A 17,006-nucleotide genomic window follows, 5' to 3' on the forward strand; every position below is an offset into this window, starting at 1 on the left:
TCCTTGTGTGACTTCCCTCTGTGCCTATCATGTAACAATGTTGTATGAGCAGTCTGAATTTCTTCACTGAAATAAGAAAAAATCTTGTACGGGAAAATGCTGCAATGATTGCAGAGAAATAGACTGTTGGAAGGTTTTATTATTAAAAGGGGGAAGCACTTAGTTAAGAAGGGAATAGGTAGTAATAGAATGGTTTGGAATGTAAAGGAATGTGAACATGGAGTTGGGGGGGAAATGTAAACTCTCAAAACAAATGAATGTAAACGTACTATTCTGAGCACTTTTTCAATGTATATCAATTTTTATTTTTTCTAGTTTTCAAAATGTTAGCAGATTTTATACTTCCAACCAGTCAGGAGAAAATGTCAGAGAAGAAGAAGGAAAAGTCTTCTGATGTCTTCTGCTTCTTAGAAAAGAGCAGAAAAGAGTCATCTAATATTTCAGTCCTGTTTTCACCAGCAAAGTAGCAAATTTAAGGCTATTTATTATATTTCACCAAATATGGAACAGGAGAGGAGGAAAGAAGGAGAGAGGTAGGCGACTGTACTTACATAAATATGGGGGACTGATATAGATACCACATTTTATTTATATATAGGAGCTGTTGGGGGCACTTTCCATTTGAAAACTGCTTCCTGTGGCATACTAAAGCCAATGGCGTATATTTATCAAAGAGTGAAGTTAGAGATCACCCCAGTGCTCCAGAGTGAAATTCCACCACTCTCCATTCATTTTTATGGCATTCTAAAAGAGTATTTATCAATGGGTGAAAGTGAAAGTTCATCCTTTGATAGATATGCTTTAAAAATCCCATAGAAATGAATGGAGAGAGAGGTGGAATTTCACTCTAGCGGACTGTGGTGAACGTTAACTCTTTGATAAACATACCCCTGTGAGTAGCGTTGAGTGAATCTGTTTTGCTTTGCCTAAAATTTGTGAAACGGCAAAAATGTGCCAAATGCATTGTTGCACAACATTTTTTAAACTATACATCAAGGTGGCCATAGACGAAAAGATCTGCACTTTTGGCGACATCGACAAACTAGCCGATCTTTTCCTGAAATGCCACTAACAGGCATGGCTATATCGGGGGTAATGTGAACTTTCGGCCCTATGGCCTAACTATCAGATTACGATGAGAGCGAAATGGGCTCCGGCGGAATAGATCGGGACAAAATCAAACCTGTCTGATCGACCAAACGACCGATCTCCGCCGGACGAAAAAGGTCGCAACTCTCCACACACGGTCCGAAAATTGTTTAAATCCTCTATTCGTATGATAGGATCTTTGCGTCTATGGCCACCTTTAGAGTCTGTGCCCATTTTAAGCAGCAAAATGTGCCAAAATAATGTATTCATCCCTACTTGTGAAAACAAGAAATCTTACTCATTTAATTTTCTCAGAAGCTCTGGTTAGTTATATCCAATGGGGCACACCAACATTTCTGGAAGATTCCAATCTTTGGTTAAATAACTTGTTATTTGGCCAGTGTGAAATGAAAATGCCAAAAACATTTTGATAAATCTGCCCCTTAGTTTAACTGTGAATAAAACCAACACTTATGAGTTAAAGATTTCCAAGAAAATTGGATGAAATTTGATGACTTTAAAAATTAAACATTTCTTAGGAATTCAAATTGCTTTTTTTTAGGGATGCACCGAATCCAGGATTCGGTTCGGATTCAGCCAGGATTCGGCCTTTTTCAGCAGGATTCGGATTAGGTCGAATCCTTCTGCCTGGCCGAACCCGAATCACGTGACTTTTTGTCACAAAACAAGGAAGTAAAAAATGTTTCCCCTTCCCACCCCTAATTTGCATATGCAAATTAGGGTTTGGATTCGGTTCGGTATTCGGCCGAATCTTTTGCAAAGGATTCGGGGGTTCGGCCGAATCCAAAAAAGTGGATTCGGTGCATCCCTACTTTTTTTGCTGCAGAGTAGGTGAGTGCCTCATAGGCCCTTTAAAACAATAACGGAGGAATGTAATAAAAGTTGGTAATGGAAAAACTACGCTAACAAATTTTGCTTTGCGCGAATTTAATATAGCTTTTGCGAACACAGAAACTGTTTAGCGACCACTTCCAAAAGTGGAAGACCGTTTGCAAATTTTATAGTTTGCAGCAATGCGCAATGTAATAAAACTTCTTTTAACAATACACCTTTAACAATATTAAATTGCGAGATGTGGATTTTTATCCTTATTGGTGCAAGTTGCTTTGCTCTTTGCGACTTTAATTACATTCCCCCCAAGAGAATAAAGTAAGGCAGTTTGTCAAGTTTGCACTAGGCCTAACAACCAGTCAACATATATAATTTTCTGGTCTTCTGTTTGATATCAGACTTTGCTTTACTAGACTTGGCACAGACCACATAAATCTGAAAGAATTCTGAATGAATTTTCTGGTGCTAAATTAAAAATTAAATAAAATTATAAAGATTATAAAACAAAGCACATTATTTATTGATTGAAATGTCTATTTTATGGACAAGGGAAGCTTAATGCACTGGATAGTTCTAATATGTTAGACACCCCACTATATAAAATTGCTATTTTTCCCCTAAAAAGGGGCTCTTGTTCAGTAACAATTGCACTGGCCCTGGAATATTACTCATTAACCACTGTTCTGCCATCTTTTTAGTATTTCCAAGGTTGTGTTATGCATAAGCATTATAATAAAATGGGAATTTTTTCATTAAAGTTAAAAGTTCAGTACAGTTTTTACTGAATAAGAGCAACTTTCTGGGGAAAAAATGAATACACTAGGGGTGCACCCTGAGTGTGATAAAGGGATTCTGTTGTGGAAAAGCATTACAAAAAGCATCAGTTCATAGTGCATCTCCAGCAAAATCCTGCATCCTTCAAAAGGGTGGACAGATTTTTTTTAAATTTAATTTTGAAATTGGTAGACATGATGTTAGCATTCGAGGTGCCCACAGTCATGTGACTTGTGATAGGATAAACTTCAGTTACTCTCAGTGTCGGACTGGGATGCCAGGGGCTCACCAGAAAACCTTTGTCCATGGGCCCACTATCCAAACTATTTCTCCTCTTCCTCGCCTCACTCAACCTCTACTCTCCAAGTTTCTATTCTTTTTATTCTATTATTTATTATTCTATCTATTTAGCCTCTCTGTTCCCATGCAGAAGTAGGTAATGAACATTGAAACAGGCCAATTGGTTAGAAGCAGGAGAGCCCACTGAAACTTGGGCCCACCGGGAGTTTTCCCCGTATCCCGGTGGTCCAGTCCAAAACTGGTTACTCTTTACTGCTGCACTTCAAAGTGCAGTGATATCACCCCCTTTCCTATTAACAGAACAGTGGGAAAGTAACAATATAATGGCTCCCAGACACCTGCATTGCTAAAAAACTCTCATGCCCCAACTAGTGGTAGATATAAGAACAGCACTCAATAGTAAAAATTCAAGCTTGGCTGACCCAAGTCACAACTCCTTCAGTTACAGTGAGCAGGAGAAGCAATAGCCTGTCTGAGTCTGAGCAGTTTCAATATAAAGTGCAAGCTCTTTCTAAAAGCACATAAACAGGCAAAATGACCTGAGATGGCTGCCTACTCACCACTATAACAACAAAAAAATGAGTTCATGAATAAAACTTTAAATTGTAGAATAAATGACATGCAATATACCCAGTGTAATTTAGTAATAAAAACTATACCATAGAAATTATGGCAGAATCCCTTCAACCTTTCCTTTTCAAATACAACAGTCATATGGGAATAACAATTATATATGCCACCATGGAGCACCATGCAGGGAATGGAAAAGTAAATAAAGCCTAGTACAACAAACACTTTAGAAGAGCAATCCTATGTGATGTGTCTTCATGACATTGTACATTTAGGGGATTATTTACTAAAACCCATTTTTTTATGGTCAGGGTATTAAAGGGGAAAAAAATTTTTTGTATGAAAAAACAAAATTGTAGTAGGAAATTTTTTTTGGATTTCATCAAATCTTTTCCCGCACCAAATGTTTCGAGTTATTTAATTCATAAATAAGGCAAAATTGTGGATTGGAGTTTGGTCAAAGTTGTTTAATAAAATGATGAGAGAATTTTGAGTTTTAGTAAATAAACCCCTTGTCATAATTAATACTGGTTGGTTACATGAAGAGAATACATGATGAGGATTATAGTAATGTTCTTCTGCAAACTAAAATAAACCCTTTTGGCATGTTTTTTGTTCATTTTAATTAGCAGCTTTATTTTAAAAGGAAAGCTTTCACAAATAACTTATGGGCTGCATAACATATTGATTTGTATTCATTAGTGGCAGGGCCACATCCATTCTGTTATAACGGCTCCAGGGATGGCCATTAGTACATTAAGCATTAAGATAAGTGACTGATCCCTTTGCTTCCCGAGGTCAGTTCTCTTGTTCACTCTCTAAGGAACTGAAACATATTGATATTTAAGCAATTTTTGATACAGATTTAAATCCAAAGTATCTGAGCAGCAGAACAATGCAGTTTAGCTTTCTCCAAAAAAGGGAGCAAAATATGAGATGTTTGGAGCAACAGTATTTATTAGTATCCTTTAAAAAAAAGTATTACAACTATGAGTACCTATTACTATGTATATCAGCTTTCTGACAGCATCTTTAACTTGCTAGTTCCTAAGACTATATATATATATATATATATATATATACCGGTAAAATGATTTAATAGTGGTGCAATTACTATTGTATACATGATTGAGATGAATCTGGCTTGGCCAATGCCTTAGTTTAATTCTTACAAATACATAAAAGTGTCAGACAATATTATAACAACCATAAAGTGAGAAGAACATGTGGAGAACACTTTATCCCTTCCAGAAATGTAATGGATATTTAAAATGGTTGAGATGATCAGTATGTAAAATGTAACAGTCAGCAGAACAGAGCCAAGAATAACTCACACACATGACGCAAAGAAAGATTTCATTGATCCACGTATCTGAGCATGTCAGTTTCAATAAAGGGGGAATTTCACTATAGAAATGATCTATCCCGATAGCACCACAAAAAGGCAAAGTGAATGTAAGAACAGTATGGATTAAAGTTTACGGTTCCAATCAGCTATAACCCAACTATGAGCTGAATAAAGGCTCCTTTATTTATGATATTGAAATCTTAAAGGGGATGGCAAATGACAATACACTGGTCATAAGCCATTGATGTAAGCATATAACATTCTGTTCCAAACAAAAGCAAAAAGAAGGACATCTGAATAAGACAGGTGTTGACAGAGATAGTTTGAAAGGTGGTCAAATACGTAGAGATCCTCTCGTTTGGCAATTTCGTCAAATGGGTGGATTTCTCCCCAATATGCCCACATTGAGTACATTTCTTCCACTATAGGAACAGTGGAAGAAATGGAACATATTTCTAGGACAGAGAAATTAGCAAGAAAAAAATACAAAGGGGTTTGAAGATTTTGGTTTAATCTATATGCAACACTTTACATATGTTTCCAATCACTGTAATAATATAGATATATAGAAATACAACAAAAAGTAAAAACTGAAGCTCAGGGATCTCCAAGAGGCCGACAAAAATAAATGTTTTTACTGTTTTGTGATTTACAGGTACGCCATACATTTCTGATCCGGTTCTGTTGGTTAAAACATGAAGTATTGGTTTAGTATAGGCTCAGCAATAACTGCAACATTAGTAACTGGTATGAAAATATATCCACGTCTTCTTCTGTCCCTGTAGGTTATAGTAGCACCAGCAAAATAACATTTCATGATTTTTTTGTTAGATTGATTGACCAATTTAGACAAAATTAGATTGATGTTCATGGAAAGTTCTTCCAAGAAAGTGGATATTCTATTTATACTAATAGACTCCTCTAGGGAAAAAATGTTTCCTAAAAAAAAAAAAATGTTACTATTGCTTTGAATTCCTCAAGTTGTCGATCTTAATTGGTCAGAGGTACTGAAGCCTTCAAGGCTTGGACAATGTTAAATAAAAGTTTTGATTCAATCATTTACATTTTTCTATTTATTTTAATGAAATCAATATAACATGACATATTTGGTCAAAATACATTTTTGCATTATGTGCACCATATTTTATTCTTGTATCTTCCCCTTTTATATCCAGAATAATGTGTAGCACACCCATGGGTGGGCCTGAGATGTCTGGAAATAGTGAGACTTGCTGCCAGTGTATCCCAGGCACCCATAGGCTATGGGTAACTCCCTGCAACTCCTAGCAGTGTGTAGTTACCCTCAGGTGAATCCTGGGGTATGAATTGATGCACAGCCCAACTAGGACGAAAGTTAGAGCAGTCCAAAGGGCTGCCTGCTTCAAACAATAACTTGTTTATTGAACAAATGGCAGTGGATTTGTATCACATCAGTCAGGCAATAACATCTTCAAAGACATTCAGTTCAAATTGTGGAAATCCTTCACACTTGGTATACTTAGTAGTAGTAACTCAGATAAATCCCTCTCAGGAGGTAGTACAGCCTGTTTTGGCATTTTCCCTGGTCCTGAGCTCACCCACTTGTGTCCCTGTCTGACAGCTTGATCACTGCAAGTGTACTAACCCCTACTACTCTCCTTACTGGAGCCAGAAAGCTGCTCACTAAATTACCCTGCCGCTATCTCTTGCTCCTAGAATACTATTACACAAACTTCTGACACTAAATAACACTGTCCCTACTTTAGGACCCGATACTGTCCAGACCCACTCCTGTACCCACCTCCCCACAAGGTCCAAGAAGAGCCCTGAGCACATGTGTTCTTTCCCTTTTAAACACTGTCACCTACTGGGCAAACCTTGAACTGCAATGGACCCAGGAAGAAAGACATAACTGCTTGGGTGAATCAAAGGACCACTTAAAGGAGAAGGAAAGGTTAAAACTAAGTAAGCCTTATCAGAAAGGTCCATCTATATATACCAGTAAACCCCCAAAGTAGTGCTGCTCTGAGTCCCCTGTCAAAAGAAACACTGCATTTCTTTCCTTCTATTGTGTACACATGGGCTTCTGTATCAGACTTCCTGCCTTCAGCTTAAACCTCCTTGCCCTGGGCAAGAGCATGCTCAGTTTGCTCCTCTTCCCCCGCCCCCTCCCTTCTCTGCTGTAATCTGAGCCCAGAGCAGGGAGAGACTCAGGCAGGAAGTGATGTCACACCACATTAATACTGCAGCTCCTATCCTAAACAAACAGAGAGTTTCTAGAGCTTTTTACTCGGGTACGGTAAAACATTCTACAGAATAAATATAGCATTCTAGCTTGCACTATTGCAGCTAATCTATTGGCAATAAAATGCCTCCGTAGCTTTCCTTCTCCTTTAAGTGTCCGAATACAGGGTAAACTGCCTAAGTAAAGCATACCTTAACCTCATGGTCTCTACAAATACAAAAGACAAACTGTTATTTCTCAAGTGTTCTCCACAAGAAGCCTTATAAATAGAAAAACTATTCTAAAAACAATTCCGGCATTCATCTTTCTTTTTTTTGTAATTTTTATTTTAATATTTTCTTTAGTAGAGAATATATTCAGGCAAAAATCATAGACAATATACACAGTGTAAGGGAAAAAGCATAGTTACAACTTAGTAAACTTGCCGACACTTGGCCCCTTTATGGGTAGAGCTAGGAGTGCACTTGGGGTGTTTTTGTTACTAAACTCTGAGGTTTACAACAAAGTATTGTATTGTTATATAAAACACAAATTTAAATAATTTACACAGCAGATAGTATATTGAATATTTTAACCCAACTTTGAGATTTTGCATAGGAGTAACTATGAGGTCTCAGAACCAACAAAAGCTCTAATATGGGGTTGAGGCATTGCTCAGTCAATCAGTCACAATGGTTTTGAGCTACAAGAAAGTAGTTGAAAACTAAGAGATTTTAGTTTTGTCTGTTGGTAGAGGTGGTCTTTATGATGATCACACAGGGAACACTCAGCACAGCAACTTGTGAGAAGATTTACTTGTGAATTACTCAGGGATAACACAGAGCACAATTAACAGTGTGGAATACCAAGATGGAACAAAAATGGTGGAACGAAGGGGAAACAGAAAAAACCGGGGGCAGTAATACAACAGCCATAGATGATTGCAAACACCCATTTTTGCAGCGCACAAAGTTATAGTATGAATGCGGTTGCATATACTGTATTCCAACATTGTCTGAATATAGGTGAATATAGGTGTTTTATATTAGGGTTATCTTTTCCCCATGCCACATCAGTGATGATTTGATTTAAAAATGTTCTTGCCCAGTGATCCCCAACCAGCAGCTTGCAAGCAACAAGTTGCTCACCAACCCCTTGGATGTTGTTCCCAGTGGCCCTAAAGCAGGTGCTTAGTTTTAAATTCTTGGCTTGGAGTCAAGTTGCATAAAATCAGATGTACTGCCAAACAGAGCCTCCTTTAGCCTCTAAAAAATAGGGTCTACCAAATATCCAATCGCAGGCCTTATTGGGAACCCCAGGAACTTTTGTAATGCTTTTGTTGCTCTCCAACTCTTTTTAGAACTAAATGTGTCTCATGGGTAAAAATGGGTTGGGAACCCCTGTAAAGGAATGGATTGGAGGTTTTAATAACACATGCATGATTCTTTTCAAATGTAAATAATTATATAAAATTCTTGTGTACAATGCTGTTTTCTCCAAATAAACATATTCAGTGCAAAAAAATGCAATGAAAATGTGTTAGAAGTTATCCTTATGAAAATGGGCCAGTCCATAACTGAAGTTGCCAGCTTTCACAGAGCAGTGGTAGAATCTGAGAACAGTTAAACATAACAGGAATATATATTGCTTTTCCACTCATTGAGGGCACATCCCCAAAGGGCACATCCTGAAGCAATAAAGAATTAAGCAGCTGTGTTTAGTCTAAGGAACCAATTAACAAATGATATTTAAATAATTGCTTGAAACTGGGCAGATGGATAGCAAGAAGTCTTACATTTTAATTACCCAAATGGAGAAATGTACATATATAGTATATACAGGATTACACTGCTGCAGTTGAAACCTGTATTCATAGAATTTAATAGAAATAAAGAGCATTTATTTTTCGTGTTTAATGGGTATGCACACATGATATTGATCACATAATGCTAAGAGTTGTCAGAGAACATAAACAATCAGGTATTAATTCCTTAAAGGGGCATTTTACCCTCAATTCTTTGGTCTTCCTGCAAATTGTGAATCTGATACTAATAAGCCAGGTAGCATACATCTTTTTGTTCAGGTAAAGTTTTATTATGATGAAGCAAACAAGCTGTGTATACAGTACAGACTGGTATGGGTACATCTACTTATATTAATACATTAGTGCAGAGAAACTTGTAGGTACACAGGAACGCTACATAAACCATCGCCTAGTGGTTCTTATTTAAAGGACCAGTAACATCAAAATTTTTTTTTCAAAAATTCGTTAGTACATAACGAAAAAATAACACCAACACAAATTAAAATTTAAAATAGCAAAGCCTTTATTAAGAAATAACTTACAGATACTCCACTTCCTGTCCTCTTCAGAAACGGCGAAAAGGCGACCATCCTTCCTGCAGCGCTCGATTTGTCCTCCCTGGCAGCGTGTGAAGTGAGGTGAAGAGAGTTGAAGCTGCGGATCAAGACCCTGCGGGACCGACACATGAAGACCTTTCTGCTGTGACACGACTGGGAACTTGTAGAGGAGACGCGCGTAGAGCCAGTGGAAGTGTTTTTGTAGCGGCGGTGAACCTGCAGCCCCGTGTGACTGGGGAGGAGTCGGTACGAGATGTAACTCGACGAATGGGATGACAGTAGCTCCACTGCGGCCGAGGAACCAGCTGGTCCGATGTGTGGCAGTTACTCGGGCGGTTACCATGACTACGAAGGCTCCGGCAGCAGCAGATTCCGCTTATCCACCCGCTCTGACCTGCCGCCCGGCCCTTACTCCACCTCCGCCTCCATCGCCTCCTCACAAGCCCCGGGCAAAGGCTCCGCCACGGTTAGCCGCAACCTCAACCGCTTCTCGGCCTTCGTGAAGAGCGGCGGGGAGGCGACGGGGTTCATGCGTGATGGGGACAAGCTGTGTCTGGTGCAGGGGCCGGACGGGCCTGAGTGGCAGGAGAATCCCTACCCGTTCTGCTGTGACATAGACGAGCCCACGAAGCAGACCAAGTTCAAGGGCATAAAGAGTTACATCTCGTAGCGCGTCTCCTCTACAAGTTCCCAGTCGTGTCACAGCAGAAAGGTCTTCATGTGTCGGTCCCGCAGGGTCTTAATCCGCAGCTTCAACTCTCTTCACCTCACTTCACACGCTGTCAGGGAGGACAAATCGAGCGCTGCAGGAAGGATGGTCGCCTTTTCGCCGTTTCTGAAGAGGACAGGAAGTGGAGTATCTGTAAGTTATTTCTTAATAAAGGCTTTGCTATTTTAAATTTTAATTTGTGTTGGTGTTATTTTTTCATTATGTACTAACGAATTTTTGAAAAAAAAAATTTGATGTTACTGGTCCTTTAAGGACATGAGACAAGCAATATCAGAGGGCAAAGCACGAGACATTGTGTGAGTTGTGTTTCTCATATTGTGGCATGTTTCTCATATTGGCCTTTTCTACTATATATTATTTTTTCCATGCTGTATAGTTTGTAAAAAGGCTTTGGATTAGAAGTAGGGAGTAGGGGGGGGGGTTAATATCTTGTGGAAGTAAGGGTTTGCATACATAACAGGGGTCCAATGGTATCTTTGCAAGTAAATCCTCATTTATTGTAAAGACTACTTTAGACCAGTACAGATGAATAGCAAGACAATTCCATAAAGTATGTAGAAGACTACCTATGCCTTTTGTATAGATGATATAATGGGGCTACACCTTACATACATAACGAACAGTAACTGATACAAAGGTGAGGAAGACCCTATGCAAAAGAGCTTACAATCTAAAAGGGACTGAGACACAAGGGGGCACATTTACTTAGCTCGAGTGAATGAATAGAAGAAAAAATTCTTCGAATTTCGAACGGTTTTTTTTTTTGGAACGATTCGAACGAAAAATCGTTCGACTATTCGACCATTCGATAGTCAAAGTCTCTTTAAAAAAAAAACTTCGACCCCCTACTTCGCCAACTAAAACCTACCGAACATTAATGTTAGCCTATGGGGAAGGTCCCCATAGGCTTTCTAATAAATTTCTGATTGAAGGAAAATCGTTCGATCGATGGATTAAAATCCTTCGAAACGTTAGATTTGAAGGATTTAATCGTTCTGAATTGCGCTAAATCCTTCAACTTCGATATTCGAAGTCGAAGGATTTAACTTCGACAGTCGAATATCGAGGGTTGTAGCCTGTGGTATTGCATTTGGTAGTGTAACAGAAATGATGGGAAACTGGTTGAAGGGGTGCATGTATCACCCAGATTTCTGTCCTACTGTTTTTAAGCAACCAGGTAAATGTGTATTTTTGAAGTGAATGGATTTTTTCACGGGTCTGCAGCTAGCTGTAATAGCCAGAAAAGGGCCTGGTTTACTAGAGTGGTGAGTGTTGGATGGGATCATACTCCAGATTGACAGTCCGGGTCTGTCCAACACCTGACAGAGGAACATGTGTTTTCTCTTCTTAAGTAGGGCAAAGTATTGTGTGTGTGTCTCTCTCTCTCTCGAACCCTGGGGAAAAGCAGGCAGTGCAGGCCTGTTAGAGAGCTAGATGCATGTGATAGGTGCTGGGTATTAGGTCCTCACCTAGTTAGTTAGAAGCTAACTGTATAGCTAGTGCCAGACAATGTTTTTGCTTTTATTTTTGTTTGTTTTGATTCCCTCGCCTGCCAACCAGACAAATAAAACTGGTTGCGGCCAGTTGCACATTACCAGATAGCTTTTTTTGCTTTTGTTTTGCGTGGATTTCAATACTGCTGTGCTCCCATCTACCCCAGGAGACGACATCCCTGTTACACTACCTCAATCTATTACAATAGCTAAACAGAATGAGGGTAGGTTTCTCATTTTAATAGATCTTTTGAAAGCAGAAAGATTGGGAGAAAGTCAGATGGACTGTGGGAGAGAATTCTTTAAATATTTCTCCCGCATGTTGGGCGCTAGTCCGGAGATCGATACACGGACACAATCCTTGTATAACAAAGACAGCTTTATTGAAGCACACACAGTGGAAAGTTAAGCGTGCGGAGGCTGTGCTGTAGCTGACTTACGCGTTTCTTGCTGTGTAACCGGCACTTCATCAGAGTCAAATTAGTGTCACTTGATTCAAAGTTTAAATAACGTAAAGGTGGCCATACACGGGCAGATAAAGCTGGACCGATTTGACAGCTTATCTGCCCGTGTATGGGGGCTTCCCGATCGATATCTGGCCATCGATCGGGAAGGTTTGATTTTTAACCGACCGACCCGTCGGAGCCCCTTGGCGCATCGTAATTCGATCGTTCGGCCCTACGGCCGAACGTTTGAAATACCCCCGATATAGCCATGCCGTTAGTGGCATATCGGGGAAAGATCTTTGAGTCTATGGCCACCTTAAGAGGTGCTCATTAGTGTTACTTCTACAGGTGTTACATAATATATCAAAAATTGTTACAAAATATCATGCAGAGTCTTAAACACATTTTTTTATATATAATATTTTCTGTGTGAAGTGATTTTTTAAGCAAAAGTATTTGTTATGAATTACTTAACAGACCGTTATTTAGATACAAGTGTTACATTTAAAAAGAACTACAGTAACATTGTTTCAATATAATATACATAAATTATATTAATTGTGTTCTCTTATTTAAAAACATTAATTTATTCACATAGATTAAAAAGACAATACAGATCTAAACTTACTTGTATAATCCATGTTCTTTTTTGTGTTCTTTTAAATGTCCTTTTTAACTTGAATCAACTAAAGGAACTCAATGGTTCATTTCCACTATACCTTGATCATTATTATATATTCATGAGTTTTAATTATTTTATATTGTAATCAAGTAAGGAAATAATTACATTCTTTTCTTTCTATTTATGTTCTTTTTTTATCCTTAGCATCACTCTATTATATTCTTATTGTAGGTTGTATAAATTTGTATGAATTCATTCTTAAAAGTAAACTTTTAATAAATCTACTATTGTTATTACCGATTCTGTTTGTATTCATTCTTTAGTATTTATTAGTTATTCATCAGATATTTCTGTAATTACTATTAACTCTAATGAACTGTATATGTTCTCATCCCCTGTATTTATTGTTTCAATAATTCCATTACACAAAGATTTATTAGTTGTATTATTTAATATAATGCTTGATATCGCACTCTCTGTTCAAGCCTCTAGGTTTAGCTGTATCTAGGGTTAATATCCAATTGAATTCTCTCTTAGTTAATATATTGTCAATATCACCCTTTCTCTTTCCTAGTTTGACTATTTCTTTCACTTGAAAAGTTACATATTGTTCTTTGGCATTATGATTTTCTATAACATGTTCTGTTTTGCAGATGAGATATCACCTCTATTGATAAATGCTAAATGTTCCAGTACTCGATCTTTGAGTCTCCGGGTAGTTTTTCCTATGTATATACAACATTCTGTGATCTACAGTTCGCATATACTCTTATTTTTATAAATTGTTTGTGTATTGGTGCTTTGGAACTGATCAGATTTTTTAATGAACCCACAACATTTGCAAATATTTGCTCCACAATTAAAAGTACCTATAGCAGTCATCCAATCAATTCTAGTTTGTTTATTTGTATCCGGTAACATACTCGGTGATAGTTTATCACCTAAATTATAATTACGTCTATATACCAACTGTGGTTTTTGTAGATCCATAGTGGATAGAATTGGATCCATAAATAGTATAGACCAATGTTTATAAATTATTTTCTCTATTTCTTTGGCCTCCATACTGTAAGTAGTTATATATCTCATACTGTTAACTCACTGTTAGTCTCTGGTTTTCTGTGGTGTGGTAAGTAATTCTGTTCTATCTCTTAGGATTGCTTTATCGTATGCTTGTTTAATATTCTCAGTTTCATAACCTCTGACTAATAATCTATCCCACAGTTCCATAGCTTTTTCCTGGGAAGTATCCCAGGTAGAACAATTCCTTGTTAATCCTATGAACTGCCCTATCGGTACACTTCGCAACAATGGCTCAGGATGGACTTCCTATAGACATCTGTATGTATCTGTTGATTTTGGATTTTAAATTGCATATCTAGGAAGTCCATAGTAGTCATATCACTATTATATGTGAAACAAATATTATTTAGGTTATCAGTGCAATAGTCTACAAAGGAAAGGAAGGAAAAAAACAGTACATTTGCATGGCACAGACAAAGACTAAGATTGATTTTTTTTTTCTGTTGGTAAGAAAAAAATCCATAGGAGTGTGCAGGTCTGAACAAAGACTATATGCAAAGATAATAGATGCATTTCCAAGAATGGTTATTACATAGATAATTAAAAACACTGAGAAAAACAAGTATCCAAGTCCTGGCATCACAGAAAACCCCACAAGAATAAATTCTGTTACAGTGGTCTCATTTCCCAGATGCATTTTCCTTTCTGCTTATTTGGTTAATTTGATAGAAGAGAAAAGGTTTAGAGGAAAGCAATAGATATTTACCTTATATATAAAATATATTATATAATAGAAATATATTATATAATAGATATTATATCTAGGAACTCAGGGCATTGGCTGCTACTGGGGAGGCCTCTCTGGAGCTGTGGGCAATGGATGCCGTTGGAGAAGCCCTTCTGGAGCTGTGGGCAGCACATGCTGCTGGGGACTGTCACCTCTCCAGTCCATAAAGAATCCCGCTGCCAGGCTCATACACTTCAGCAACCACTCTTCCTATTCCATGCCACTCCCTTCACTAGCTTCCGCTGTCTTTCAGAATAAAATTCAAACTAATGAACCTGATATTCAAAGCAGTTCCTTTGAACTGGACTTACTGTATCTCTAGATACTCTCCCACTTACTATGCTCCTCTACTAACCTGCTCCTCAGCTATTCTCTCATTGCTCCCTCCTATGCTCTCATTCAAGACTTTGAGAGAGCTGCACCCAGAAGTGAAACAAGACCGCGCCAAACCCCCCCACCGAAAAAATCTGTCGGGGCCCACTGCTCCACTCTGCTGGTAACGGCCCTCCCCCACCACATGCTTGCAAAGGTGCGCACACGTCAGTTTAAGGAAAAAGGCACACGCCCTCCCTTGAGGGAGGTAAAATCATCAAATAAAAAAATGATTATGATGTAGTACAAGTCTGAGAAATGTTAAAAACAAACTAACTGTGCTCATGCCATTGTATTTCTCAAGAAAATATTTCACTTCAGTATTCCCTCAAAGCCATTCCCATTCCTTTTTCAGATTTTACAAATGAACAAAGAGCCGTTCGTTTGAATCTGCTCCAAGCCCGGATTTTTAGGAAGCCCTCAAAGGCCCCGGCCTAGGATGTCAAGATTTTAGAGGCAGCAGAGCACTGGATTATTGACCACCATGATTTACATTTTTCGCAGGCCAATTGAGGAAATTTAGGAGGAACAATTGCGCATGTGCAAGCTCGGCTTGTAGTGAGAGAAGTGCAAATCCGGCCCTGTATACCTGGATACCTGTATACCTGCATTCTGGATAAAACAATGGAGGTAGAAAATTTGTCAAATTTCACCTTAATTTAGCATATTGCACTGAATTAGTAAAAGAACCTTTTATGTCTTAACTGGTGAGTTATGTTCTTCCCTATTATGTTAACCCATCTCAGGCAGTGTTACTTATTTATTGTGACCCCTATACATTAAATATTATAACATTATTGGATTCCTTCTTAAGTTGGATTTAAACAGTTCTATGCAAATAATGCTATGCAATCGCTTCTCTATGTTTTCCAAATGTTATTCATATACTATTTGAGAATTAAAATAGATCAATAAGAAAATGTGCACAAAGGTACTTTGGTGTTGGTGCCATTGATTATACATTTCTGGTTCTGGTTTTACCAATCTACTTTTCTTTTAATATAATTATTTTTAATCTCTCAAGTATTTTTATTTATTTTAATCTCCATAATTTTCACCCACAGCAGTTTTGTTTATTCTGTGATTCAAATTTTAGCATTTTAATGTCATCATTCTGCATTTATATTTCAATTTTAAACTACACTTCCTTAATCTCATTTTTATTTCCATATGATTTACTTTATCTATATACCGAAAATTAGTTGCATGATTTCCTTGAAGAAACTGCTTAAAAAGCCTATTCCAATGAGCAATAAAATCACTATCATTCATTCCATATGCTAAATTCTTACAAGTATCTAAACCGTGCGGAATGAAATGATCTAATAAATATTTTTCTTATATGGCAATTTCCCATTTCAGTTGTAATCTCATCACCCTTATGGTTTAAGTTTATAAGCACTTACAGAATTCTGTAATACAATATTAAAAGACAATTATGGTTAAATACATTTCACCGCATATTTAAAATTCATATTTTTTGATGTCACTAAAACACAAAATTGTAATAAATACCATAATATGGTACTTAAATCTTACCATTGAGTCAAAATAATAGATAAACAATGCTGGTTATCTAAAACAAGGAGGGAGTGGGGAGTATTTTATTGGTAAAATATTTTCAGTTTTTCAGCAATAGAAGATTTAAAGGAGAACTAAACCCCAGAACCCCCTTACCAGCTTGCCATTGCCTTCCACTCACCCTCCCCACACTGTGCAAAAAACAACCCCTTAAAAAATTTGACCCTAAAATGCAGAGCAGCGCAGGAGAGCTCATGGGCACCATGTTCTGCTGCTCCGTATTCTTTCTGGGCTCAACGCAGACTCAAAGCCTGCGGGAGCATGCGCAGTTGGGCCAAGTCAGGAATCAGCTTCAACTGCACATGATCAAGTCGAGTCAAGTCAAGTTGAGCCCCGAAAGATGGTGCCCGTGAGCTCTGCTGAGCTGCTCTGCATTTTAGGGTCAGATTCTTCTAAGGAGTTGTTTTTTGACTAATGCGGAGAGGGAGAGGGGGGTCAATGGCAGACAGTTTAGG

The sequence above is a fragment of the Xenopus laevis genome, chromosome 7S (assembly GCF_017654675.1).
Source record: "Xenopus laevis strain J_2021 chromosome 7S, Xenopus_laevis_v10.1, whole genome shotgun sequence".
NCBI classification, from domain to species: Eukaryota; Metazoa; Chordata; class Amphibia; order Anura; family Pipidae; genus Xenopus; species Xenopus laevis.